Source organism: Peromyscus leucopus, chromosome 10 (assembly GCF_004664715.2).
Source record: "Peromyscus leucopus breed LL Stock chromosome 10, UCI_PerLeu_2.1, whole genome shotgun sequence".
Classification (NCBI taxonomy): Eukaryota; Metazoa; Chordata; class Mammalia; order Rodentia; family Cricetidae; genus Peromyscus; species Peromyscus leucopus.
Window position 1 is genome coordinate 74,848,556 of NC_051071.1, and position 27,900 is coordinate 74,876,455.

At 44.6% G+C, this 27,900-nt stretch overlaps 1 protein-coding gene across 5 annotated transcripts in view; it reads left to right on the top strand.

The window, feature by feature from the left end:
* Slc4a4 (solute carrier family 4 member 4) overlaps positions 1-27,900 on the top strand; it is a 427,900-nt gene that overhangs the window by 91,179 nt on the left and 308,821 nt on the right. For 2 of the 5 annotated variants that reach the window (XM_028888892.2, XM_028888700.2), the window contains exon 1: positions 279-832. The exons of 1 other annotated variant lie outside the window; for it this stretch is intronic. The gene's annotated coding sequence lies outside the window, so the exon portion shown is untranslated. Of the gene's footprint in view, positions 1-278; positions 833-27,900 lie in introns of those variants that run through there. 2 more of the 5 variants (XM_028889055.2, XM_028888972.2) reach the window with 1 other exon arrangement.

Here is a 27,900-nt window from a genome sequence, read left to right on the forward strand (position 1 = left end):
AAGAGGAGCCCGGCGAGGTGAGGCCGTGGGGTCGGCAGCCAGATTCTCCCCACAACCCGCCCCCCCCACGCTCCCGCCCCCCAAGTCCAGCCCCAGGAGGGCGCGGCGTGCTGAGCCCCCAGCGGGGGCGGCGCGGCCCGAGGCCCCTCCCCGCCGCCGAAGCCCGGGCGACTGACGCCGAGCGGCGGCCGGGAGCCGAGGGGGCCGGGCGGGCGCGAGCGAGGGCAGGGCAGGGGGCCGGCCGAGGCCACTCGCCGCTTTAAATATGGATCGCGGGCTCGCGCTCGCCCTACCGCTTCGGCCGCCCAGCCCGTCCCCGAGCCCGGCGGCGGCTGCCGCGTCGGTTCTCGGCAGGCACACGGAGAGCCGGGCGCGCACGCGGGAGCTGCGGGAGGCAGAGTAGAGTGGAGCCGCCCCGCTGTCGCCGCTCCCTCCCCGAGGCCGGCAGCTCCGCTCCGCGTCGCCGCTCCTTCCCCGCCGAGCCGAGCCGAGCCGACCCTCCCGCGGCTGCCCTCGCCCCCTTCGCTCGCCTCCCCCGGGCGCGCAGCCTGCGCGCAGCCACCCACCCGGCGCCAAAGTTGCGACTGCTGCCCCGCGCGCGCTGCGACCGGCCGCGCCAACTTCCCCAGCCCACGCCGCCCGGGTCCCCGCGGTTCCCCCCCGCCTCCAGCCCCGGCGGCGGCGCGCGGGGCAGAGCTTAGGTGGCGGCGGCGGCGGCGGCCGAGGTGGCGGCGAAAGCAGCAGCGGCGGCGGCGGCAGCGGCGGCGGCGGCCGCTGCAGCCTCACACTCGGTCGCCAAGCTGGAGGAGCGACGGAAGCCCGACCCCAGGAGGTGAGTGGCCCGAGCGGCGGCGGGGTGGGTCGGCCACGTCCCCAAGGCTCGCCCGCGCGGTGGGCACCGGGTGGCGGGCGCGGGCCCCGGGGTTGGTCCCGCAGGGCGCTCTGACGGCCTCGGCGCGTCCAGGGAGGGACGCAGAGAGAGAGAGAGAGAAAGAGAGAGAGAGAGAGAGAGGTCAGTGGCGGGCCGGGCATCCCCTGGGCTGGGCGCCCGCGAAGTGTGGACGCTGCTGCTACTGCTGCTGCTGCGGAAAAAGTACTTTTTATTCCGTCTGAGCGTTCAGATGACGAGTTTTGGGTGGTTCTGTTTTCCCCCTACTGCATAACCGCCTGCACGTAACCGGGCGTTGTTGCCACGACTGTGGGGCCAATGGACGCCCCGGTTAGGCTCGGGAGCAGTGACACTTGTGTTCCCCTGAGCCCGGGTGGTCATAGTGTAGCTGAGGACCTGCGTGAGGGGGGACACACCCCCGGATCTTTAAGCTGGGGAGGTTGGGAAGACAGTGCCATCGAGGCCGCCGTCCCTACTCATCTGTCCGCTCCAGGACCGGGCACTCACATCTCTCCCTGGCACGCCGGAGGCGGGGGTGAGTCAGGCAGATTCTCTGCAAAAGACACACACACATTGATTTGCAAGGGGTAGACAAAGGTTAAACTGGGATTTCTGTTGGCTGGCGACGGCGGAGCTCTCGCTCAGGTACTGGGCAGCGTGTGCGTCTTGGCAAGGACAGGTGATTCCTTTCTTAAGTGCATTTCACTCAGCCTTTGCCAGTCTGTGAATAACAGCCACTGAGCGACAGCGGCTAACTAACTGCAGCAAGCGCGGTAAAGAGGAAAGTTCTCCGAGAACAAAAGCCGGGAGAAGGGGGGGTGGACCTCAACTTGGGAAACGCCAAGGAAGCCTTTCTGCTCCGGCTCTAGCCCGGTAGAGCATTTGAGGGTTCCCTGTGAATGTGTAGTTTTGCCCTTCCTCTCTCTCCGGGAGGCCCCTCCTTCCTCTGAGCGTGCTTGCCTGCAGCAAGTTCTTCCAGTCTGAAGCTGAGGAGCTGAAAGCACGTTTCTCTCCTGCTTTCCACTCACTTCTCTCTCCCCTTCCACTTCAGTGCCAGACCAACTCGCTCCTAGTGAGAACTCCCTGACACCGGGCTACACTAACGTAGTCTCAAAATCCTGGAAAGGCTCTTTCTTGAGGCGACCCACGGCCCCGAGCTTCCCTTTTCTTTATCCGAGACTTAGGGTTGCAGTATTATCTACATTGAAGTGTGTATTGTTCACTGGTGCTCATTTTCATTGTGATCTAAATAGATTCTCTCCGGAAGCCAGTCTAGTACTGGACTCTTAAAAACCTGTTTCTAAGAACTCTAGTCCGTGTGGGTCACATTAGCATTAAGTACTTTTCCGGTCACTGCTGTACTTGGACTGAAGTTGTTTCTGCTTCATTCAAAGGAAGTGTGCCTAGTTTCTAAAGCTTTTCATAACTGAGAACAAACTTTTACTTTCATTTTAAAATTGGATCTAAATAGGATTCTGTTCTCCTATGTTGTAGAATAGAATGCTTTTGCCTTCATCTCCGAGTTTAGGCAAGATAGCACAAAACTCCCATATATAGGTAGGGCAGGAAACTTAATCACTGTGGTTCTTGGGCATAGGGCATTTATACAGATGGGGTGAGAGATAGAAAATGGGATATTTTGGTAATGCCAGGTATATTTGAGAAAGCAGAAACCTTCGACCCTTTGTATTACTTTTACAGCATGAAAATTTCAATGTCATTTTTTTTTTTTTTTTGTTTGGGGGTGATTTTTGAAGGCTTAAAAACACATGAGCCTTTCAGGTGGTCAGAAGTATACTCAGTTGATTGATGTATTTCTTTTAGTTCACTTTGTCAACATAAAAAAGCTTGCAGTGTTTGCCTGCAAGTGCCGTTATTTTAAGTGATTAGAAGACATTTGGATTTATAGAAACATTGTATAAAAGGACAACAGGCAGTTGTAGTAGAGGAAAAACATGCTGGAAACCAGACAACCTTTGGGACATCTCCCAGCACACCCTGGTGGTAATCTCATTTTCCACTGAGCTCCGGCAAGCACAGTTTGAAGATTCTGATCTCTTGTTCTGATAACATGCATGATAGTCTGGCCATAGCTCACATCTTAAAGGCAAACACAGTACTTAAAGCAGGAAAGGAGACACACTTTAGCTGGTGAATCATTGTAGATAATCAGGTTTCCCCGCCTGCCTCTGAGGGCGCTGCAGTCCATGAGGACTGCTATCGTTAGGGGAGCCTGTCCCGGGAGAATTCACGGCTACTGAAGTGTGGCAAGGGCTCTCTCTCCACCAGCTTGTTTGTTGGCATTCATTTTGGACAGCAGGAATAAAGTCTATGCCCGGATTTGATGCATTATCAGGTCCGGATTGGAAAGAACAAGTGGGGAACAGGAAAATCTAATGATGATTAAAGTTTCCAAGTATTTTGTTTTTAAGTTGCAAAATGGAAGGAATCGGGGTACATGACTGGTTAGCCAGGGGAAGCTGAACACCTATCTTACCTGATGTTGTTTTTCAGGACAGCTTAAGATCCATGAAATTTTTGTTTTTTGTTTTTTGGTTCGAGACAGGGTTTCTCTGTGTAGCTTTGCTCCTTTCCTGGATCTCGCTCTGTAGACCAGGCTGGCCTCGAACTCACAGAGATTTGCCTGGCTCTGCCTCCCGAGTGCTGGGATTAAAGGCATGCGCCACCATCACCCGGCCTCGAAATTTGTTTTTAATAGAGTCCTTTAGCAAAACGAACAGTTAAACAATATCCAGGACTCAAATAAGACTTTACTAAACTTAGATATTACTACTTCTGGATATAGGAATTTTAGGGGGTAAATACTGTTTCTTTGAAACAAGGTCAGGGGTAAGATGTATACAGATGATTTTTGCCTAACTCTCAAGATTTACACACTCGGTACACTTTTGTCATGAACACTTGTGTCCTAACTTGAAGGTATTTCATATACTCACCACTATGTGTCTTTAGCTATTCTCCAGCAATAGATGTGGACAATCTTTTACACAGCACTGCCTAATCCACATATTATACACAAAAACATGCACATTCAGAGGCTGCTCATTTTATTTTCTCTTAAGCCACACTCACTGCTATCATAATGACCCCATTTCTGTGGTCCAAGAAGTGCAATGACAATTAAGGCACCCCAAGGATGGTGAGAGGACGAATAATGATGCCTTTGTTTACCTGCTACAAAAGGAAGTGAGAAAATGTTTTTTTCCAGTCTTCTACAAGATGCTCTCGGTGGTGTTTTCCTTAGCAATGATGTCTTTATTGCCTCTGAATTAGGTGCTATATTAAAAAAAATGGCAGTAAAAATAGTAACAATAGGAATAATAAAACCACCTTCATCCGTGGCTTGTGGGAGCCAAACATGGCCATCCTCCCTGAAAATCAAACAGACGTAAGGGTAAGTTATTGTGCTTATTTGGAAGACTAGAAAACCAAAACAGAGAACTTCACTTAAGAAAAAAAAAATCCTGGAAGGTTATTGGTGGAGGCTGGAATGCATGTCCTACCTGCAGAATGCTGTTACATCTTCACCAGGTGACTATGGTGAAGGGGAATGAGTGTTATGTTAGTCCCACAGGAAGAGGGCAAAGCAGAGGAAAGTTCACTCCATTTGATGTGATGTTCTCCATCACCTCTGGGCATGCCTCTGGGCAGTTCTCTACAGCAGCGGTGCCCGCTTGCTCCGACTCTGAGGTTCTAGATTCATCAATACTAGTGGTGTTGTCCTGGTAGGTTTTCAGCTTGATTGTGTCAGTCAGTTTTAGCTTCAGTCTTAGGAGCCAAGTTATTTTCATGTAGAATGTACACAGAAGTAAGTTACATGAAGTTAAGACTTTGAAGGGCATAAGCATTCAACAACTGACATCTTGAGTTTTGTTTTCTTCTTGCTTTGTTGAATTTGTATTAGAAAGCATAAAAAAAGCTCTAGATAGAGTTTCTGGGATGCTTTTGGGAGGCATTAAAATAAAACAGCCAGTCATGCAAAAAGAAAAAGAGGTACAATGTGTTGAAACCTGCCCCCCCCCCCTTTTTGAGTGACGTAAATAGGAAAGCTTTTCCTAATGTCATTAATAGGAAGTGGGGCATTCTTTTTTTGCTTTGGTAACTGTACTCCCTGATGAATAGCCTGCTCTATACTGTCTTTAAATGAGTTAACTGGAGGGGTCTGGACTTCTCTATTACTTAAGTCTAGCTTTGCTTTGGAGATCTAATGATTGATGGCATCTAATAATATGGCCATCTATTTGGCATGCTCTTTTGCCAGAAAAGCTCTGAGCAGCCAGAGAGAAGACATATATTTTAAAGAGGGCTCTGCCACTCAGGAGATCCCATAGAATCTGCGGGCATGAAGCACGTTTGAGTTATTGTCATCCGACCTCTAATACCACAGCCAATGGTAAACAAGAAAGCAGAAGATAGAGATGGCCTGACAGTGGCGGATCATAGAAGATGCTGAGTCGAGAGTGGACAGCCTGTTAGTAAAGGAAGAGGTGGGCAGGAGTCCACAAGCAGAACCAAAGGATAGAACCTGGGACCCGATAATGTCATGCATAACACCCCTCCCTCACCACATCCCTTCCTTTTTCCTCTATTTTCTTTCCCCTTCCTTCTGCCTCATCTATTTAAGTTTTTGCTGGGGTGCAATATGTAGTCAGAACATCGAAAACACCATCAAAACATCAGCAGACAGCTCCATCATCTACTTGAGTGAATACATCTATGTAGCCAGCACCCACGGGGCAGGGGGGAAGCCAACGGCAGTCTCAGAAATCTCCTGTTCTCACCGTGCTAAGTGACTGCTTCCCTCAACAGTAGCTGCTCACTTCTGAGGCTGTAGGTTACTTTGACGGCTACTCAGCTTTCCATGAGCAGACCACGTGATACGTGCTTGTGGGTCTGACCCGTTTGGTTAGCTGCTGTGTTTAGGAGATACATTCTTGATTTGTGTGTAGCAAGTTTGTTTATTCTTGTTGTTCTAAGGAGTTTTGCCTTTGGGGAAATGGCATGGCACATTTACCTGTTTCTTTCTTGATGGATACTTGTCTGGTTTTCAATATTGTCTGTTTTGGGTTGTGCTGAGAATGGGTTTTCTTGAGTACATCTTTTAGAAAATGTGGAGAACTCAGTGTGTGTTGAGTTCAGTTGTTAGGTTTTGTTTAGTAGATGGTGTCTTCCCTCAAAGTTGATACAGATTCATCCTCCTCCTGGCATTGAATGAAAGTGGATTTAATTTACATTACTGAGAGAACTTTTTCAAATATTTATTGGGTATACTTTTGGTTTAGTTATTATTATTAGTTTTTATTTTCTCCTAAAGTTTCTCTCTAATACATTATCCCTTGGGAGGAAGGTTTTAATACCTGGGAAATTAACTTCATTTATTTGTTTAGAAAGCACAGCTAATCGGGCAAACTCACTCAGCAGCAAACTCATCTAGTAAGTACAGTCAGTATGTAAAGAAATGAGGAACATTTGAACTTGACTGTCCCAACTGGTAGCAATCTGTGAAAACTTGTCCTTAAAACAAAACAAAACAAAACAAAACAAAACAAACAGCCTGAAATCCAACTTTCAGCCAGTACTCAAAAGCATGCAGAATTTGCCTTGTGCTGGACAGGAACTGCACACAGCAGTAACACATCTTGTAATGTCGCATTGCCCAGCATCAGATGGAGGCCTGCATTTGGAAGGTGCAGGGGTTGCAGACTTGCATCTCTGCTCATGTTTGATTTGGGGAATTTAAAAGACTGTCAGGTTTATTTTTTTCCCCCTTTACCGAAGTCACCATAAAACTCAATTCCCTGAGGAGTTTTCAGGCCCCAACAACATGCACTTTGTTAAGCCTTGTTCAGAACTTTACATATGTTAGTTATTATCATCATTGTGTTCTGGGGTGCTTTTGGTTCTTGACTTGAATTGTGCCAGCACCGAGAGCAGTTGCCGGCATATTAATACACGTTTGGCCGAGGGAACGAACAACACATTTCATTATCTCTCTTCGGTTCTTACCCCGAGGAACTCAAACTGTGTTTCTAAGACTTTTGCTTCCTGTGGCTAGCACTGACTTTTGAACAGGGGTTATCAAACACTGGTTGGAAATTGAGTCTAACAGCCGGCAGTTGGAGATCACCCAGTTCATTGTATGGGTCATATTAAGTCTGTGTCCCATGTAACACACACCAAACCTAAAGCACCCTTGAAAAATGATTATCTTGTTCTGCACTCCATGGACGATTCCCCCAAAGCCTACACACTATATATTTTTAGCTTCTGTAATTAGAGTGCTAGGCAACAAATTTCCAGATCTAGAATGCCGTAGGGGCTCCTCCAGTGCTGATACTTTGGAAGCCATGTTGCTGACAGAATTGAACATTTAAGGATGAACGTTAGCTGAGAGCTGGAGCTTGTAAAGAACCTTTTCCACTTGATTGTAACGCTGAAGTCAAGGAGCAGAGCACACTCCACCAACCAGCATGGTGAACCAGCAGCTCTGACTCTTGCTTCCCAGCTAATGGATTGACTTTGAGACTTCTTCTTTTGCCAGGAAGGTGGTCTAGTGGCATGCTATTTCTACTTTAGTGTAAATAGAATTAAAATTTCTGTGAGTGTTTCTTTTGGAGGATCATGTGGGGCTTTGAAGATCAGTGGTAGGTTTCACTTTGCAAATCAGGCTGGCAACACAAAGATGATGGTCTTATGTGGACATTTTTACTTTCTTTCTTTTTTTTTTTTTAATGTGGACATTTTGTTACTCAAAGGCTGTTATTTTTTTTTCTTCCATATTGGAGTTATTTATTTACTTGCTTTGTAGAGCTGTTAGTTAGCACTCTTGGTGGCTTTGTTCTTATCACTTAAGTGTAACTGTTTTGTGGTACTCCACTGAGCAAGCAACACATCTAGGATCACATACCAGGCTACATGTATAGGGATGCTTACCTTTTAGGTGGCATACGTCATGTGTGCTTGACCCAGATGGGCCGACTAAATGGGAAATGGACTTTTCTGGTATTGTAGGCCGACTTTGTTTTCTGGTACAGGTATACAGTAATAAAAAATAGAAATAAATACAAAGTGTGACCATAGCCTTGTTAAACTTCAGAGAGAAGTTCTTCAGAAACACTTACGTTCTGTTCTGAGAGATTTCTTTTTGAGAGGTTAAACTGGTGTGCTTAATACTGATAAATTTAGGAATATGTGGATTTTGCTATATATTGGCAACCAGGGTCCTCCCTCTGGTGTCTACTCAGCAATTGGGATTTTCAAAAGATTGATATTAATGTTTTTTTTAAAGGACAGTGATGTGTATATGTAGTTTTTAATTAGGATTTATCACTTTAAAATTATGTATAGATGTGTGTTTCTGCATGTGCAGATAGATGCCCAATGAAGCCAGAAGAGGGCCACAGATCCCCTGAAACTGGAGTTACAGATGTTGGGAGCCACCATGTGGGTGATGGGAATTGAACCTGGGTCCTTTGAAGAGCAGTCAGTGCTCTTAACTGCTGAGCCATCTCTCTAGCCCAAAGGATAATTGTTTAAAGAATCGGATTACAACAGCTCTTGTATCTAAACTGGTGTGAAAGAAAAGGGAACTCACCCTTTCTTTTCTAGTGTCCTCAGCAGGGGGAAATCTGTTATCTAGATGACTTGATGGGATAGTCCTAATGTCTTTAAGGCAAGCTTTACAGGACCTTGGGTGTTGATAGCTTGGGTGTTGATAGCTTGGGTGTTGTCCTCGTCTTGGGAGGTGCATTGACTACAGCCGCAGCCAGCCAGCCCTTGGACTGCCTGGCGCGTTCCTTCCTTCCTCTGACCTCTAGAGACTGTCCTTAGGAATGTGAGATGAACACTCACCACGCTGGCAGACAGTTGGGCCTCATGGTAGGGAGGCTTGTTGAAGTACTGATCACAATCGCCTCTGGAAAATTGCTGAGCATTAACAGATCGAGCAGAAGCACACAGCTCACACGTTTGCGCAGTTACAAGTTGAGCTTCTTTGCCAGGGAAAAGGGAAGGCAGATAGGAATGTGTCAAAAGGATTTAGATAAATGAGACCAGACAGTTTCCCTTGAAAATGCATCGAGAAATAAAATGAAAACTCATCCAAAAACATCGGAAGAAAATAAAGCTCCAGCTCTTGGATTTTTTCGCCCCCTGCTAAAACGCGTGGCTGTGAATTCTGATTCTGACTGCTCACTCTTCCGAGCTTCACTTCAACTTGCTCACAGGTGAACCATGCCGTTCTATGCTGGGTGCTTCCTCAGTCTGGACAGTGCATCCCCCATGCTGCTGCCTAGGCTAGCTCTAGCTGTTCCAGCAAAAATCCGTGAAATGCCTGCTTTCTCTGAACTGGACTTCTGGAAGGATTGACTCGGGTAGCAGCTGCCGCTCATTGCTGTCCGGCCCCTCAGCACCCTTCAAGTGAAATTTCTTATTAATGAGGTTTGGGATCCAGTGACTTTGGGGTAAAACTTGGTTCGAAGTGTGTGTTTTCTGATATGGCTCCTTGGAAAACAGCCCATTTTGATATGACTGCTGTATTTGTTCTCTGTATTATATGTAATCTTACTACTTATTGGGGATTAAAAGTATTAGTAGTGTTTTAAAAAGGTTTTATATTTTATTTATTTTTAAAAGGTATTTGCATGCGTGTGCGTGCGTGCGTGCGTGTGTGTGTGTGTGTGTGTGTGTGTGTGTGTATGCACACGCGTGTGAGTGCTCCTGTGGAGAACAGAAGAGGTCTTCAGAGACCTTGGATCCTACAGGCATTTGCTGACCACCTTGGCTATTACGTGGGTGCTAGGATCCAAACTTCAGCCCCATCATTGTGCGCCTGGTACTTACTCCTAAGCGCTGAACCGCCTCTTCAGCCCAGCCTCTTTTGGAGTCATTACAGGTTAACAAGAAGCTGCAAAAATGTAGTTCAGGAAGTTGGTTTTTTTCCCATATCTTTTATCCACCTTCCCCCACTTTTAAGATTCCTAAAAGACATCTTAACTTGGTGCTTTTTCATTCAAACTTATTTTATGATGATCACATTTTGCATATAGAACTAGGAGTTTTAAGTCCAGATGTTTCTTACAAAATCTTTGAAAGCAGGCATGAGAATATTACCATGTCTCTGTGTTAGGTGTGTGTTAACTTGCCTTACAATATATGTGAAGGCATGACATAGTCAGGTGCTTTATAGCTGATCTTTTGTTTGTATGTATATTTCTAGTATACTCTTAGTATGTTTTACTGCTCATTAGTATATTGAAAATCAACACACTTGGACATATATTTGAGTTTAATTATCTCTTGCTGAGGGCTTTTAAATACTCCTTGTCTGTGTGTTCATACTCCTGACTGTATGAAGTGTCATCAAGAATGCTCCCTTGAGGGACTGGAGAGATGCTACAGTGGCCGTGGATAGAAGAAGTAGACCACTCTTGCAGAAGACCCGGATTAAATTCCCAGCATCCCCATGATGGCTCACAAACCATCTGTAACTCCAGTTTTAGGGGATCCAGTGTCCTGTTCTGGCCTGCCCTGGTACTGCACACACATGGTGTACATACATACATGTAGGCAAAATATTTATGCACATGCAAAATTGAAATATATAAAGAAAAGAATACTCCCTAGAGGGTTTCATCTTATATTTCAAGATAGACATGGTTGGAAAGGTTTGGAGACATACAGGGCACATCATGAGTATATGAGAACAGACAGAGTTGTATGAATGCTTATGGTCATAACCCAGTGGTTCTCAACCTGTGTGGGTCGTGACCCCTTTGGGGGTCAAATGACCCTTTCACAGGGGTTGCATATTAGATATTTACATGAAGATTCAAAGAAGTAGCAAAACTACAGTTATGAAGGAGCAACAAAAATAATTTCCTAGAAAAAAATTTTATGGTTGGGGGTCACCACAGCATGAGGAACTATATTAAAGGGTCGCAGCATTAGGAAGGTTGAGAACCACTATCATAGCCACTGACATCTGAAGTCTGAGATGAGATTTCACTGAAGCCTGTGATGCTGTGAATACTTTCCTCAGGTCTGAAAGTGCCAGAACCAGAAGTGCCACTTATAACAGAGAGACTTCAGCTTATTGTAAAAATGGTCAGAGTTTATGTAGCAGATACTTATCAGAGCTGCTTTCTCACTGAGAAACTAGCTTCTCTAAAGGGAGAGGATCCTGCGAAATCTCCAGGGGAATGTGTAGTCATACGATTGAGAGGAGAAGATGGACATAAATAGGTCTGATTTTTCTGGTGGCCGCTCTCTCTTTGTGCAGGATGTTACCCGGAGCCATTCTCTTTCCACAGAACTTAGTTCAGCTCATGGTGTGGAATATGCCTCTCTTCTTTACTGCCACTGTAAGGTGCCCCTGAACCTTAATCTTGAAGATGGTGGGTCATGGCAATTTCTGGGAAGGCGTCTTCCCTGGCACGTCTTGTCTCAGCTCTTACCTTGTCCAGGAGGCACGAATGTATGTGCATTACCCAGGATTGTAAAACGAGCACATAGACCTTGTGGAGTTTCTTTGAATCCAGTCTCTTTGCTGCTACTGAAATGATTGCATAGTATTTCTTGATTTGGAATAATTCCATCAGCCAGAAATTGTTTGCTTTCCCCAAACAAAAGAGGTAAATTCTATTTTCTGAAAGTTTAAAAATCATTGTCCGAGGCTGGGGTAAAGTGGGTAAAGTGGCAGTGGGTAAAGTGTTTGCTGCATGAACAGGAGTACCTGAGGTTGGATCCCCAACATCCACGGAAAAAGCCAGGTATGGCAGAGCAAGCCTGTGATGCCAGTGGCAAGGGGTGGAGACAGGATCATTCTGGGAGCTCATTGGCTGTCCACTATAGCCTATTGCTGATCTCCAGGCTTGGAAATAGACCCTGTATCAAAAATTGGTGGCGGAAAGTGATGAGAAAGACACCCAGTGTAGACCTCTGGCCTCTACATGCACGTGCATGGGTGTGGGCACTTGTATCAATGTGTGTGTACACATCACTCACTCCTCACTCACTCACTCACACAGTCATTGTGTTGTATAACTTTTTGCAGTGTAACAGTGTGTTCACACATGAGAGCTTGTCCAGTATGCCACATCTTTCCTCTTGGCTGCAGCCTCCAGCTTCTGTGATGGATGATGGACATATTGAGCTTGAACGACATAAGGTCTTGATATAAAATCCAGAGCAGCAGGGAAAAGCAGGTTGGAGCATGTAGGCTTCCAACAGGTTTCTGCTTGGGTTGCTGCTGCAAGTGTAACTTTTCAGTCCTGTGGAGAAACTCAGGGCTTCAGTTCTCAGGTGGTGTCCAGGGATGTAAGAACTTAGTGCCTTGAGTAGAGACAGGATGCAGCAAATGCCTGCAGCCTGGGCTGCAGCCATGGACAGTCTCAGGGATGGAGGAGAGGACAGTGGTATCTCGAGGAGCCTGGTTCTGGGAATCTGTGACCCTGTCTGCTTGAGTTAACAGGAGCAGTCCGTTTGCCTGCTCTTGTTGAAGTGTCAAATATTGACTTCAGTAGCATTTCCTGATTACTGAAGCTCACCAAATTAGGGTCCAAATTAAAATTGTCTTAAAACATTTTTGATGGTCATTATGGTAAAATGAATTGTACACCCTTATCTCCCATCTTAATGACACACTGAATGGTTTTCTCTTTTGTCTGCTTCTCTTGATCTTCATTATACAATTCAGAGAGCGTGTCCAGGGTGGAGATGTGTGGAGTGATTGCTGCTAACCAGTTTGTCCATGTTCTTCAGCCCTTATGCCTTAATCTCTGTTCAGAAAGCAATGGCACTTTAAAATTTTATTTAAAATTTTTTTCTTTCTTTCTTTCTTTTTTTTTTTTTTTTAACAAAAGTGTGGCTCATTGTACCTTGGAGAGAAAAGTGACATACCCACGTAGAGGGCATGAGAGAAGGGATGCAGGGCAGAGCCAGTAGACGCTGGGTGCAGGAGGAGGCCTTGGAATGATGCTCAGCTCCCATCTCAATCTTGTTGCTGAAACCTCCTTGTACCCGCAGGCTGTCTGCTTGTGGAAAGTTCTGTGAATTTTCTGGATCCTCTGCAGCTGTCAGTACTTTCTTCTGCCGTTTAAAACTGTGGGCTCTAGAGCAGGAGGGCCTGTGCTCAAATCCCACTCCCACCACTGTCTCCCGATGTGGGTACCATGAGCAGCTTCTGAGATTGTACAGAAAGCTTATGGGATCCTGTGCGGAGAGAGAAAGTTAGAGTGAGCAGAGAGAGAGACGTCGGAGTGTAAGTCAAGAACATCAACAGGTCCCCAGCAGGATCTCCAGAGACCCTTGAGGTGTTCCACCTTGAAGTGAGGAGAACAGACCTTTGAACTTTATGTTAGTTAACCAGCCCTGTCCCGCCACCCAGCTCCCAAATCATGACACAGAGACTTATTAATTACGAAAGCTCAGCCTGTCTGTAGCTTAGGCTTGCTCCTAGCTAGCTCTTATAACTTAAGTTAACCCATATCTTTTTAAAATCTATGTTCTACCACATGGCTTTTACCTCTGTCCCATTCTGGGTGTCAGACTCGTTCCATGTCTGGCTGGCTTTTCTGCCTCTCTTCTTCCCAGAGTCCTCTTTGCGCCTGGAAGTGCCACTTATACATCCTGCCTAGCTATTGGCCATTTAGCTCTTTATTAAACCAATCAGAAGGTGCCCTGGTGAAGACACATCTTCACAGTGTACAAAAAGATGATTCCACAACAGCCCTGAGGTACAGGCAGCATCTGGAGGAGCCGTGACCCTCAATGATTATCTCTCTGTGCCTAAGGTAGTTTCTGGAGCCAGACAGAGCTGACTCGCCTGCCCGCTGACTGTAGAAATGCCTCCATGCTGTGTGGGGGAACCACAGCTGGAAACACAGCACCCAGATGCTCGATACCTTGTGGCTGGTGGCTTCATGTTCCCAGGTCTCAGCTAAGCTCATCCCACTCAGTTCCCATGACTTACGTAAGTTAGTGGTAAGGGAGCACTTAGAAAAGTGCTCAGGGAGTTCTGCTTGATGTTTTCAGCCCTCCTACCCCCTTGTGATATGACTCTTGTGAGTCGGAAACCGAGTTCTCTCACTATTAATGTTTCCGAGTTCTTCCTCTAGGAAGACAACACCTGGCAATATACTAGGGATAATTTAGTGCATTATAATGCATTATATATCTTATTGGTATTTATATACATTGACTGGAAAGATCCAAAGGGAGTAAGTAATGATGTTAATATTTGAAGAATTTGATCATATGGCAGGTAAAAATTTTAGGAGTATGTTTGTGTGTGTGTGTGTGTGAGTGTGTGTGAGAGAGAGGGGGGGGAGGGAGAGGGAGGGAGGGAGAGGGAAGGAGGCAGAGAGAGAGAGAGAGAGAGAGAGAGAGAGAGAGAGAGAGAGAGAGAGAGAGAGAGAGAATGCGAGTGAGCCCCGGTGCTCCATGGAGACATACTACAATGAATGTACATTGACAATTAAATAGCTTTGTTCCTTGAACATTCTGAAATCATTTTTTTTAATGTTTCAATATTTAAATTACACCAATATAGAGTGGATCACCTTGAGTGTTTTAGAAATTTGGTTTTGAATTAAAGTTCTTGTGGGCTTTAGCCTGTGCTGGGTCATTTCTCACTCCGTGGAGGGCATGGTTAACTCACTCTCCTTAGTGACATGAGTGCACAGAACTTTGAAATGGGTCCCCATCTGTGGTTGCTGTGTCATATGCTTCTCTTTAGACTTTCTGATTGCCCGTTGACATGAAAGCAGAAATCGTCACAAAACACATGAAGTGTTGATCCATAGCTAATGATTGGTATATCCTCCTGAAGCCAGCGGAGTGGAAGAGGAGGAAGTAATGCCTTCTTTGAATGGTCTTTTAAAAGAAAGGTCTATTTTGTTTTTAATCATGTGTCTGTGCATGGGTATGTGCACACGAGTGCAGGTGTCTGCGGAGGTCAGAAGAGGGCACCAGAGCCCCTGTAGCTGGAGTTTCAGACATTTGTCAGATGCCCTACATGGGTGTTGGGAACCAAACTTGGATCCTCTTCAAGAGAACAACTGCTCTTGACCAATGAGCCACCTTTCCAGGCCCAAATTGTATTTTAAAGGTTTCTGTTGAATATAGCCTCCACTTCAGCTTAAGTGGCTTGTAGGGGCCTTATTTATTATGTTTATTCACTCATTTATTTGCTTATTTATTTGTTGGAGTGAGAATGGTTTGAGTGATCCATGGAAAGTGATTGATTTACATATTTATTATAAACTGCTATTTTAGAAGAAGATGATTATGGGAATACACAGCATTAAGCCCAGTTAATGAGAAATTTCCTGTTACTTTAATTCTTGTTACTTTCTGTGTTGACCAGCTTTCTGGGTTCCATGCAGAATCTCATAGTTATTTTTGGTTCTGAGCCATGAACCTAATGGAGATCCTCTCATTTCAGCAAATAGTATTTATTTATTTAATTTTACACCCTATTGAGTTTAAGAAAGCTGAACATATTTAAGATCTCCCTTTTGTGTTTTATTGGAGACATGAATTGGGAGGAATGAATACAGATAACATATTTAAGGCTAACTAGTACATATGTAAACGTGTTAATGTTTAAATGTGGCAAGTGGGAAGCACTCATCCCATAGTAAGCTCTTTGTAAAGGCAAAATTGTCTGTGCTGGTTGGTTTTTGTCAACTTGATACAAACTAGAGTCATCTGGGAAGAGGGAACCTCAATTAAAGACTTGTCTTCAACAGATTGGCCTGTGGGGCATGTTTATGGGGCATTTTCTTGATTAATGATTGATGTGGGGAGGGGGAGGGGGAGGGGGAGGGCCCAGCCCACTGTGGATAGAGCCATTCTTGCGCTCATGGTTGAGCAAGCCAGTAAGCTGCTTCTGCGTCTGTTCCTACCACCAGGTTCCTGCCTTAACCTCCTGCCCTGGCTTTCCTCAATAATGGACTGTGACCTGGAAGCTGAAATAAACCCCTTTCTCACCCAAAGTATTTTTGATCAATGTTTTTAATCATAGCCACAGAAAGCAAACTAAGACAGACTTTTAAAATTGTGCATTTTGGGGATTAAAACACATAAACGATGCAGGGCAATGGTGGTGCATGCCTTGTACTTGGGAGGCAGAGGCAGGTGGATCTCTGTGAGCTCCAGGACAGACTGGTCAACAAAGTGAGTTCCAGGATAGCCAGAGCTACACAAAAAACTCTTGTCTTGAAAAACAAACAAAACACAAAACAAAACAAAACAACCCCCCCAACACAACCAAATAACAACAAAAACAGGTAAACTACTCTTTTAAGAACACTGTGGTGAGGCTTGTCAAACTGGCAAAAATTCCATGCAAGAAAGTTATGCAAGTTTAGCTTTTAAGTTGCAAAACAACATTAGGACATTTGGGCGGCTAGTTTCTTACTCTGCAGGAGATAAGAGGCAGTGAATGGTATTGCCTCCAAAGTCGAGGCAGGTGAGCATGACTCTGCCCTTGTGAGTCTAATACCAAGTTGACTGCAATTACTGTGTGGTAACTTTGAGCAGTTTGGCTTACAGCTGCAGCTTGAGAACTATTTAATGAGAAAAAAGAACAAGCAGAAAAAAAAAAAAAACCACCTCACCAATCCTACTTAGTCCTGTCTTCTCCCTTCCTCTCTCTCCTATTCCTTCTTCATGCCCTTCTCATACCCACACATGGGCTTATTTAAGTTTTTATATTTATAGGTGTTTTGTCTGCACATATGTCTGGGTACCACATGCACGCAATGCTTGCAGAGGCCAAAAGAGGGCTTCAGATGCTGTGGGACTGGAGACGGTTGTGAGCTGCCGTGTGGGTGCTGGGGATCAAACCCAGCTCCTCTGAAGGAGCAGCCAGTGCTTTTAACTGTTGAGCCATTTCTCCAGCCCTGCAAGTTGGTCTTTAAAATGTGGGTTTTAGTTACGCTTTGGTGGAAAACAGCTCAATCTTAGTTACGAGTTGTATAAACAGAAGCTAGAAAAGCTTATAATTAAGAAGGAAAAAATTTTCACCCAGTGCTCTTCGGTAGTTTGATGGATTGCTTTATTACTTTCATTTAGAATGTACCGTTTAATCAATTCTTAGACTGTGTAACTGTATGTACCATACAGTCATGGATACATACATGAATGTTTGCTGAAATGCTGTACAGAAGAAGTACATTAAACTAGAGTTTAAACTACTTACAAAGTTTCACGAGTGAAATGTGTTAATAACTTGGCTGTATTACATAACTTATATAAGCCACAGAAGAGGAAGGGTACTTAATAAGTAAAGATGATAAATTTCAGTAAAACCACAGTATTAGAATTTATATTTTCTCTGAAAATCAAGGACTAGCTCTTATCCACAAGGTATTCAGAGGTTGGCCAGAGGGAAGGAAACTTCCATATGGGCATCAGCTTTGGTCTAATGGTCTAAATGAAAGGTAAAAGGAAACAGGGACCTTTATACTAATGGTTCAGTTCCAAAAGCAAACTGTGAGTTCACTTTCAGTGTGATTTGCTGAAAATTGATGATGATTTTTAGCACTTAGCTTCTTATCCTCAAAGCACTTTCCAAATGCTGAATAATTAATTGCCACAGCTCCCATGTGGGGGTAGAATAACAAGCATGTCTTTCTGTGTACCAGGAAACCATTATGTGACAGCCTGGAAATGTTGATTTATTTTTATTTTTTATTTTTATTTTTAGGGGTGTCTTTGCTTTCCAAGGTGACCGGTGTTTTCAGCGTCGTCCTGGTTTCTAGTTACAGGATCAAAGAAAAAAATAATCAAGGACGCTGAACCCTTGAAAAGTTTTTTTTCCCCTTCTCACCATTTATGCTGACTTCACGTGTGTGTGTGTGTGTGTGTGTGTGTGTGTGGTGTGGTGTGGTGTGCAGGCCTCATATGTCGCAGTGTGCATGTGTACATCAGAGGACAACCTTAGATGTCAGCTCTTACTGTCTACCTTGGTAGAGGTCAGGTCTCCTTGATGTGTAAGGCAGACTAGCTGGCCTTGGAACTTCCAGGATCTCCAGTCTTCTGCTTCCCATCTCCCTTGTAGGATTATTGAGAGTGCAGACCATTCACCATGTGTCTTTGTGTGTGTGTGTGTGCATTCTGATAATTTACACCAGGAGCTCACACTTGAATGACATGTGTCTTAGCCCCTGAGTCCTCTTCGTAGCCCGAATTTCACTTCACATTCTCACCTTTGCCTGCTCATCATTTTGTAGTACTTGTTGCTTTTGAAAATGAAATAGTAAATATTAGTAAGTCTAGTATTTACAGTAAGTACGGTTACCTCATACCCACAAGATGGGAAACTCAGTGAGATTATGAGGAGCACCTGTAAGTGGTCCTCAAAGATGTCACATAATATTTTTAATGAAGGAATGACTCTTCCACATAGTAGCCCCCCACCTCACCCCCTGTCCCCCAGCTTTAACTTAATTTTGGAGACTGAGGTATAATCAGTGTAGACTATGTAGATCTAACAGTGCTTTATAGGTAGGATCTGGATGAGTCATGTTAGGAATGAAATTATATTAAGCTGCTACAGAATAAAACAGATTGAATGATGCTGACTTAATTGTATTTAAAATGTAACAGATGCATAATAACTATAGATACTTCTGGGGTACAGCGTGACTACCACCCTGTAATCACATGAGAGGGATCATTCCTCTCCTTTCCTCGCATGTTTATTTCTCGTGGGAGCATTCAGAATCCTCTCTGTTCTCTGTTCTGGAACCTACCATTAGTTATAGGGAAACAGTAGTTACTACACTCCTGGCTATAGTGTGCTAGAAATCATTCCTCCCACCTAACTGCGCCCTCACACGGGCTGACTCTCTTTCTGTACCACCTTCTGCCTTTCTTTCCAGAGAGTCTAAGTTAGGGGACACAGGGACCACACGAGACTCTGGTGGAAACATATCTGACAGGGCTTGAGAAGAGAGGGACTGTGAGCAGAGAGCCACAGGGCACAGGCCTGGAGGACGACAGGTGGGCTGGAATTTGCATGAGCGGCGACTCTCTCCTCCTAGACAATACCTGAGTAGCCAGTCTCATTCCGGGCTTGTTTGGTTCATCTTGCCAGCGACAGGAAGTCTACTGATTAGCTCTCCGGGGAGAATCAGAATGAAGTCACTGTGGCTCAGGTTCTCAACCTTTGAGATAGGGAAGAGCCGGGATCTCGCTTTGAGAGCAACTAATCCCCTTATGCTTTGAGCAACTTACCACACAACAAAAAGAATGCTGTGGTAATTACCTCTGACGAATGCTGAGTGTATGATAAGTACTTTTAAAAGCAGAATTAGATTCCTTGTCATTTCAGAGAGGTGAAATCCTAGAAATTACTGAAGTATTGACTCACACTGTTTTACCAACACAGGCAGTGTTTACTAACCTAGAGGTCTTGAGGTCTCCAGTTGGGCTTTAGGAAAATCCACGAACTGCCAAATATTGTGTACGGTGTGGGTGCGTGCTCGTGAATGTGTGTGTGTGTGTGTGTATGTGTTTATGGGAGAGAAATGCCTTCAAAGTATTCCTATTGGTGTTCGAGCTTTAAAATACACAAGACATTTAATGTTGGGCACAGACTAGTGTTCCTTATGAATATTTATAGGATCCCACCCAAAAAACAGTTCTCCACTCCTCCAAAATCTGAACAAAAAAGAAATGACAGCCAATTGACTCCAGGACATCACCTCTGAAAATCTGGTGTTTTTAGTTTTATCAGGAAGTGTAAAGATGCACTTGAAACCAGTACACATGTTTAACCACAGTATATTAATTAAATCTGAAGAGGCAGAGATAAAATCTGTTTCATCTGCCGCTAGTCATGTCATGAGGTCTGAATAAAGTGTGCCTGGAAGGATACAACAACCTCAGTGGGCACTTGTAATTCAGCTTACTTTTAGACGTAGGATCCTTTGATGGCACATTTATCAATTCAGGATTATAAAAACTACAAAACCCTGTAGTTTCATGTGAGGACACATTTGTCAGGAGTATTTCCATATTCCTTTTAATTAAAATATTTTTAGTTTTAATCAACATATTTTGATCATATTCTCCAACTGCTCCCAGATCCTGCTGGAGAGAGAACAGTTTACAACTGTTTCTATATTCTTAAGGGAGAGTGTGTCTACAGGGCCAAATGCATGTTTGCTTTGATACTAATGTCCTTGTTGATAATTTGGTGGGTATTGAACATTCTTCTTTTTTTAAATAAAAATATTTAACTGAGATCCCTGAAATGCATTTAAAAAACTGAAATGGGTCATTTAATGAATCAGCTGATGTGATCACCCTCCTGAGGTGGGAAAGGAAGTTTTGGGAGGGAAAGGAACACAGTTGGCTTCTGCATACCCCTTGAGTGGCCTCACGGTCTTCCAGGCCACCTCATGCGGCTCAGACCTTCGTGGAGGCATAGCTCACATAGAGAAAAATGAGTGTCTGAGATCTGTTTTTCCCTTCATTAGCATCCAAGGTTAAGAAATTTTTGGTTTGCTTCCTTTCTTTGAAAAACTAATATGATGGAAACTGGTCATTGTTATACATCTCCAGATTGTTTGCTGACTAATTACATAGAAAAATTATTGGAAGTAAGTTGTGATGTTGCAGTTTATCATACTCCCTTGGCTTGGTTCTTTATTTTGTGTGTATTGAGTTTCAGTCCCGTCTACTGATTTTTCAGTTGCAAAGTTTTTCCTGTGGTCATCTGCTTCCATTGTTACCATAATGACTCTTTTTCTAATGACAGGGTGTACTTAGGTTGTATTTCTATTGCTGTGACAAAACACTGTGACCAAGGCAACTTAATTAAAAGAAAGAATTTAATTGAGGGTTTGCTTACAGTTTCAGAGGGTTAGTTAATAATCATCATGGTGGGGAACATGGCAGCAGGCAAGCAGGCATGGTGCTGGAGCAGTAGCTGAGAGCTTACATGTTGAGACAACAACCACGGATGGATGGATGGATGGACGGATGGATGGATGGATGGATGGATGGATGGATGGATGAGTGGGTGGATAGATGGGTGGATGGATGAGTGGGTGGATGGATAAATGGATGGATAGAAAGATGGATAGATAGATGGATAGATGGATGGATGGATGGATAAATGAATGGATAGACAGACGGACAGATAGACAGACAGATAGATGGATAGATAGAACTAGTTAGATGGGCTTTTGAGACCTCAAAGCCTACCTCTAGTGGTACATCTCCTACAGCAAGGCTACACCTCCTAATCCTTCCCAAACAGTTCCACCAACTGTAAAACAAGAATTCAAATATGTGAGCCTATGGGGGACATTTTCGTTCAGACCACTACATTGTGTCACTATGACTGGCCTTGAACTCGAGATCTTCCTGTCTCAGCCTCTGGGATTATGTATGTGTGCCACTGTGTCCAGTTTTGGACTCTTCTGTTTTAAATAAGCGTTTCATTTTAGACTGAATAGAAAACAAAGGAATAGTTTTAAGTTGGGATGCCCGAGTAGTTTTCCTGCTTGTTCCTACTAGAGGACCCTAGATGCTCTCCAGATGACCCTCAGTTAAACCTAAGGTGATTCTTAAAGCCATGGTCAAAGGTTTACACGAGTATTTCAATTTTACCTCTTGTGTTCAGACTTGAAGTTGGCTCATAATTACTTGGGATGTTTGGTTAGGAAAAACAAAAACATTTGGAATGGTTCCATGCTCTTTAGGCAGGCCTAAAACTCCTTGAAAAATCAATGTCAAACTTCCTTACCCTTAAGAGATATTCTTCCATGGTCAGATTAAGTATGGCCTAGGTAACAATATAATATGCACATTAAAAGGCCTCCCCTTACTTGGTGTTATTGAACACAGTATTTTTTTTAAAGTAGTTTTATTTACTTGTTTATTTTTACATATGGGTGTTTGCCTGCGTGTATGTATCTGCACCATGTGCATACAGTACCTGTGGTGGCCAGAAAAGGGCGTCAGGTTTCCTGGAATTGGAGTTACTCATGGTTGTGAGTTGCTTTGTGGGTACTTGTAATTGAACCCAGGTCCCCTGGAAGAGCAGCCAGTGCCTTTAATCTAGTGGGCCATATTCCCAGCCCCCCCCCCCCAGTTTGGTTTTAACTGTTGAAATTAATCATTGCATTCTAGTTCAATAGCTATCTGTTGTTCTGAGCCCTCTGTAGCATTTTGGGAAAAACAAGTGTGCAGCCCGTGCAGGGCCACACGGTCTTCCAGAGCGCTACAAGGATGCCGTAAGAGCAGGTTCAAGGGCAGAGTGCATTCACATGCTGCGGCAGATCTAGCTTCTAGCTGCCTCTCCTTCTTTCACATGGATGGTAGAGATGTACCATGGACTCTTGTCACCCTTGAGACCCGTGTGGTACATTCTAAATATTCTCATTGTCTTCTTAGGTCTTTCTTGAGACTGTTCCAAGCATTTCAGCCTGCCAGCTCTTCTCTGCAGTTAGACACGCTCAAGTTGTGCAGTATCTGGTTTTCATATACACTCTTTTTCTCCCCTAAGTATTGTGGGAAGCCGCAGTAGATTTAGGTTTTAAAGATAGCTGACTTTTCTGTTGCGGTTAGTGACTTGAAATGAAAATGCTTTTAGTAATGATAAAAATTTATGAGTGCCTGGAAATGGAGAAAGTAAATTATGATTTTTCCCCTCTGATTATTATTTACAGCTTTTTAGGAGATTCTGGTGTTTTGTTTCATTATTTGTAACATTATTGCTGTTATTTTAAGTTTCTTATTAGTGTATACTGGTTGTACAGAATAATGAGGTTTATTGTGACAGCTCCAGACTTGCGTGTGACACATTTTACCCTTAGTCGCCGCTCGTACCCTCTCTACTCCCCCCTACCCACTGCTCTCCCGTTCCTCTTCCTAATGGTCTCCCTTCTATTTTCATGTTTTTTATTCCTCTCTGGATTTTCGATGTGAGAAAATCTGTGATAATTGTCTGGGCCCAGCTCCCTTAACTGAACACAACGGTCTCCGGTTTTGGTTATTCCTGCTGTTCGTACAGTGCTTTGTTGTTAGCACTACTACTGCTGTAGTTGGTCGTTTGGTGTTTCATGGAGGGTTGCTGGTGCTTTCTATGGTTTGGACTCAGTTTCCTAAGACGTTTGTTGGTGAGGGTCTCTGAAAATTCAACATCTACGGATCCTCTCTCTCCCCTGAACTCCACGGCCTTGTTTATTTCTGTATTTCTGTCTGTCCTCCACCTTCTGTCTTCCAAAGCCTGTTCTGCCTGCCATGGTTTTGCAGGATATTCTCTGGAGCCTCTCTTGTGGAGCCCATCTGGTTGTTCACTTGCTGGCTGTACATGGTTCACTCTGGGGAAGTCTCTGATGGCTGCTGTCGACCAGTGGATGCTACGTATCTGGAACTCATAGTCTTTCTATGAACAGCGAGTGAGGATATGGACAGCATGGTCTGTCTTTAGGCTGAAGAGTAACCATCATCTGGTTTAAGGAGGGAACTGTGGCATTCACTCAGACACGGTCAAGAGAAATGACTTCAGCCTTCTTAGTAAATTCCTAGAGCTCAACCAATGGTTTCAGGAAAAGTGGATGCAGTTGTGTCTAACTTTGGAGTTAATTTACTTTGTGGCCAATGTATATGTATTTATTATTATTATTATTAATTATTTTAGAGTAACCAAAGGGTTGGAAAGATGGCTTTAGTGGCTAAGAGCACTTGCCACTCTTGTGCCACTCTTCCTGCTCTTGTGGAGGACTGGAGTTTAAATCCTGGCACTGAGGCCTGGCAACTCCTAACAGCCTACAATTCCAGCTTGAGGACATTTGATGTCTTCTGACCTCCCAGGGCACCTGCATGCATGTGCGTGCGCACGCGCACACACACACACACACACACACACACATAGACACTTGTGTGCACACACAGGCACTCATGTACACACACACACATACATAGACACTCATGCATGCGCACACACTTAGACAGCCATGCGCGCACACACAGACATGCACACACACATATACACACGTAGACACTCATGGGCACACACACATAGACACTCATGTGCATACACACACACATACATAGACATGCACACACAGAGATACTCATGTGCATGCACACACACATAGACACTCATGTGCACACACATACAGACACTCATGCACACACACATAGACACTCATGGGCACACATATACACATAGACACTCATGCACACAAAAGAAAAAGAAAACACTGGAAATGTCTTGCAAAACATCTTGCGTGTGTTCTTTTTCACAAAGCGCATGCTCTGTGTGATCCCACTCTCTTCTTCATCTCTGTTTCTACTTCCCACTCTTTTTAATTTATTTATTTTGGTTTTTTGAGACAGTGTTTCTCCGTGTAGTTTTGGTGCCTGTCCTGGATCCTGCTTTGTAGCCCAGGCTGGCCTTGAACTCACAGAGATCTGCCTGGCTCTGCCTCTTAAGTCAAGTAAAAGCCCTGGGAAGGTGACTCACCTTAGAAGACTTCCTTCTTGTCACCGGGAATGCTACGCTTGTAGATAAAAAGTCAGAAGAAACATGCTGTTGAATCTTGAGCACGTGTATTTCTTTCTCCAGAGTTAGAAGTGCTGCGACACCCCTGGCTTTGTGTGTCTCTTCCTCAGCAGCCCAGGATCTCCACTATGACGGAGCTATAGCTTACAAAGTTTGTTATGTTGCCAGCCTCTGGCAGGGACTGGTTACAGAGTAAGTATTTAATAAAAAGTTGTCCAAGTAGGCTGGACTGGAGTTAGAAAGGTGGAGAGTTGTCAGAGAGAAAGAGTGTGATATACAGAGTTCCAAAAACCGTCTAACAGTTTTGACAGACTTCAAACTGAAATATGATGAAATTCCCAGTTAGGAGGTCTTAAAAGCATCGTTTCTTCTGGGAACATTTATTCATTTGTAAAACCGTTTGGCTTTTGCTGCTTTCACATACTGTATTTCAGTATGTGACTTCATCCAATACCTTTTACCATTAAAAAGTTTTCTTCTTTGTGTCTCTGTGCACACACCCGTTTTAATATGTGTGTGTCTGTGTGCTGGCATGTGTGTGCATTTGTATGTGTGTTGGGGCATGTGGGTTTGTGTGCATGAGCATGTGAAGGCCAGAGGACCATCTCTGGTTTGTTCCTCAGGCAACGTGTGCATACTGTTTCTGAGATAGTGTCTTTTACTGGCCTGGAAGTGGCCAAGTAGGCCAGGCTGGCAGGCAAGTGGTCTCCAGGGATCTGCTGGTTTCCACCTCCCCAGAGCTGGGGATACATGCGATCTCTTTGCTTGTATCCCCCCCCCCCACACTATGCTTAGCTTTTGTTATGTGGGGTTCTCAGGTCTTTGCTCAATGGGGATGTCTCTCCAACCCGCGTTTATGTTTTTATGACTTCCCTTGTTCTTTTGCTTACTCCTACAAAATTTAGACTTTGGTTGACCCACTAAAACTGATTTATCATTTATTTTGCTTTTAATGACAAAATGGCACAGTGATTCTCAGATGATTCTAAAGGCTGATAAATTTAGGTCTGTCATTACCATGCTTTATTTACAGTACAGAAGTCTTTATCTCTGACCCCTGAAACTGAAAACAGTGTATAGACAATGATGGCAGATGATAGATTACCAGTCTGGGGGCTGGTTAGCTAGGGAGATAGAGATATATTCTGAGTCTTGGTGCATGAATGCTAACATTAAAAGTTTGTGCTGTCACCAGGTGTTAGTGTTTAGGAGCTCAATGTTGCTGTGTTCTGTAGTCTTGCACACACACAAGGAACACAAGATAGTTTAAATCCTGGACTCTATTAGCAAGTAATAGTATCACTTAAATTTATCGAATGATCTTTTTTTTCCGGTAAAGAGCTTGACATGCTCCATGGGTCTTACTGGAACCACATAGTATTCCCTGGCCTTAGGTCGGACATGAGTTACTTTGTTGCAGTTGAGTACACAGACAAAAAGAAACCCGAGACTTCTTTGCGTTACCTGGGCCAGCGTTTGTAAGATTTACAGCTAAATTCCTGGGTGTGAGAGCTGTAGTGTGGCATCATCAAAGAAGTTGGCCCACTGTCCAGGGTCTCACTGGCTGCCCACCGAGACAACATAGAGGCTGGACAATCTTTGCTTGTACAGTGTGCCCGCCACCATAAAGTCAGCCTGGATTCTGTTCTCCATCTGCTGTGAGAACTCAGGCCTAGTTTCAGGTTTACCTATGTGCCTGGCAGTTTGAGGTTCTCTTTCCTATTATTTGTATTTTATTTTATTTTTTTTGTTGGAATTCCTTGCTTTTCCCCCAGCAGCCTGTGTTTTAACTTAGGTTTCTCACTTGAATGATCTTGGATTTTCCATCCTCCCGGACTAGGGGGCGTCATTATTGTTGGTCTGGCCCCCATTCCATGAGATCTGCTGTATCAGCCCGAGGTGCTCATCTCCGTACCCTTCTCAGAGCCTACTCCGGCTTTCACTGACAGCATCCTTGTGAGTGTTTCCTTGCTTTAGCCTTAGTCATTTTCCGAGATGGTACCCTCGGGTCTCTGGTGAAATTGGGTTTTGGTGACTGGACGGAGAACTGAACCAACTGAGCTTTAGGTACTCCTCCGTCTTTGGCTCGGTTGGTTCTCTGCTAGGAAGTGTCAAAATGCCTCCAGCTGTGTTCTCTTGACTTTGTTTACACATCCCTGTACACAGTACTTCAGAAAGTATGTCAGCCTTCGATGCTGCTGACCAGCAGCTGCTTGGAAATGATGGTCTTGTCGAGAGGGCAGGGATTGAGGGAGAATGGTCAGGAAGGAAGCTTTGGGTTATGCTGAACATTTCCTAGGCTGTTACCATTTCCTGACTAGGAAAGTTGGTGAAATGATAGATTGATTTATTATTTTTTTTCTAAATCTTTCACATCATATAATGCTCACGAAGTGGTAATATTTGTAAAGCATACTGGATAAACAGTCCGAATTTCTTGTGGCTGAAGGTCAAGGGCCTGGGGCTCTGGCTCTGGCTGGCCCTGTCTGTTAGCGTGTAGGAAGGAAGGAATGAGTACCTCAGGCACCTGTCACTTATCCCTGGTGCTGGCTGTGAAGTGTCAGCATCCGCAGCTCACACAGTAGCAGCTTTATCCAGGGAAATAGGTTCCGTGCTGGGGGCTTGGCTTCGGTTGCTGCCTCTGTGTGATTTCCTAATGTTCTTAGGACCTTTTGTTTGCCCCGTGTGGCCTCTAACCTAGACTCGGCATGATACCTTCCTTCTTATCTGTCAGCACATGGGGAGAAAGTAAACAGATAATGTGGAATTGTGAGTGTCCTCCTCTCAGCATTGTGCCTAGACTACCACCACGGTGTCATGGAAGTCTGGAAGTCACTTAGTGTGTCTGTCCGTCCTCTGTCTCAGTGATTGTACTGGACACACTAAAACATCACAGATGGGCCCGTGTGTTCCTTCCTTTTCCTCCCATGAGTTCATCAGTTTACTTCTGACTGCTCTATTACGTTACTAGGAACTTTGCATTCTGGTCCAGCCTGAGGTACAACGGGTGGTGACGCTTTCCGAAACACCTCATTGTCATAATAACGCCCATTTAAACCAATCTTATCCCTGCTCTCCGGCTCACTGGTGTCAGCCCCATGGGTCTGGTACCCCAGGAGGTGATGCTTGATCACGACCTCTCTGGGTCTGATCTCTCAGAGGTGCCTCACCTTTTGGTTTCTTCCCCAGTTCCTAAGGGCAGCAGCATCCAGTGAGCCCTGGGCTGGGCCCTTGGGTATCTGGCACATAAGCACATGAGTTTTTAGAGTAATATATAAGTTTCCATCTCTCCTGTCAGATCCTATCCCTGGGCCATTCGTGTCTGGCCCTGGGACTGGATTTCCTCCTGGATGAAGTAGGGGGTAGAAACACTATATGGCTGTGGGTCATTGTGAAGCTCTTAAGTGATGTACTCAAATGCGCCAGCCAATTAAAGCCCAGCGTGCACACACATCGACGG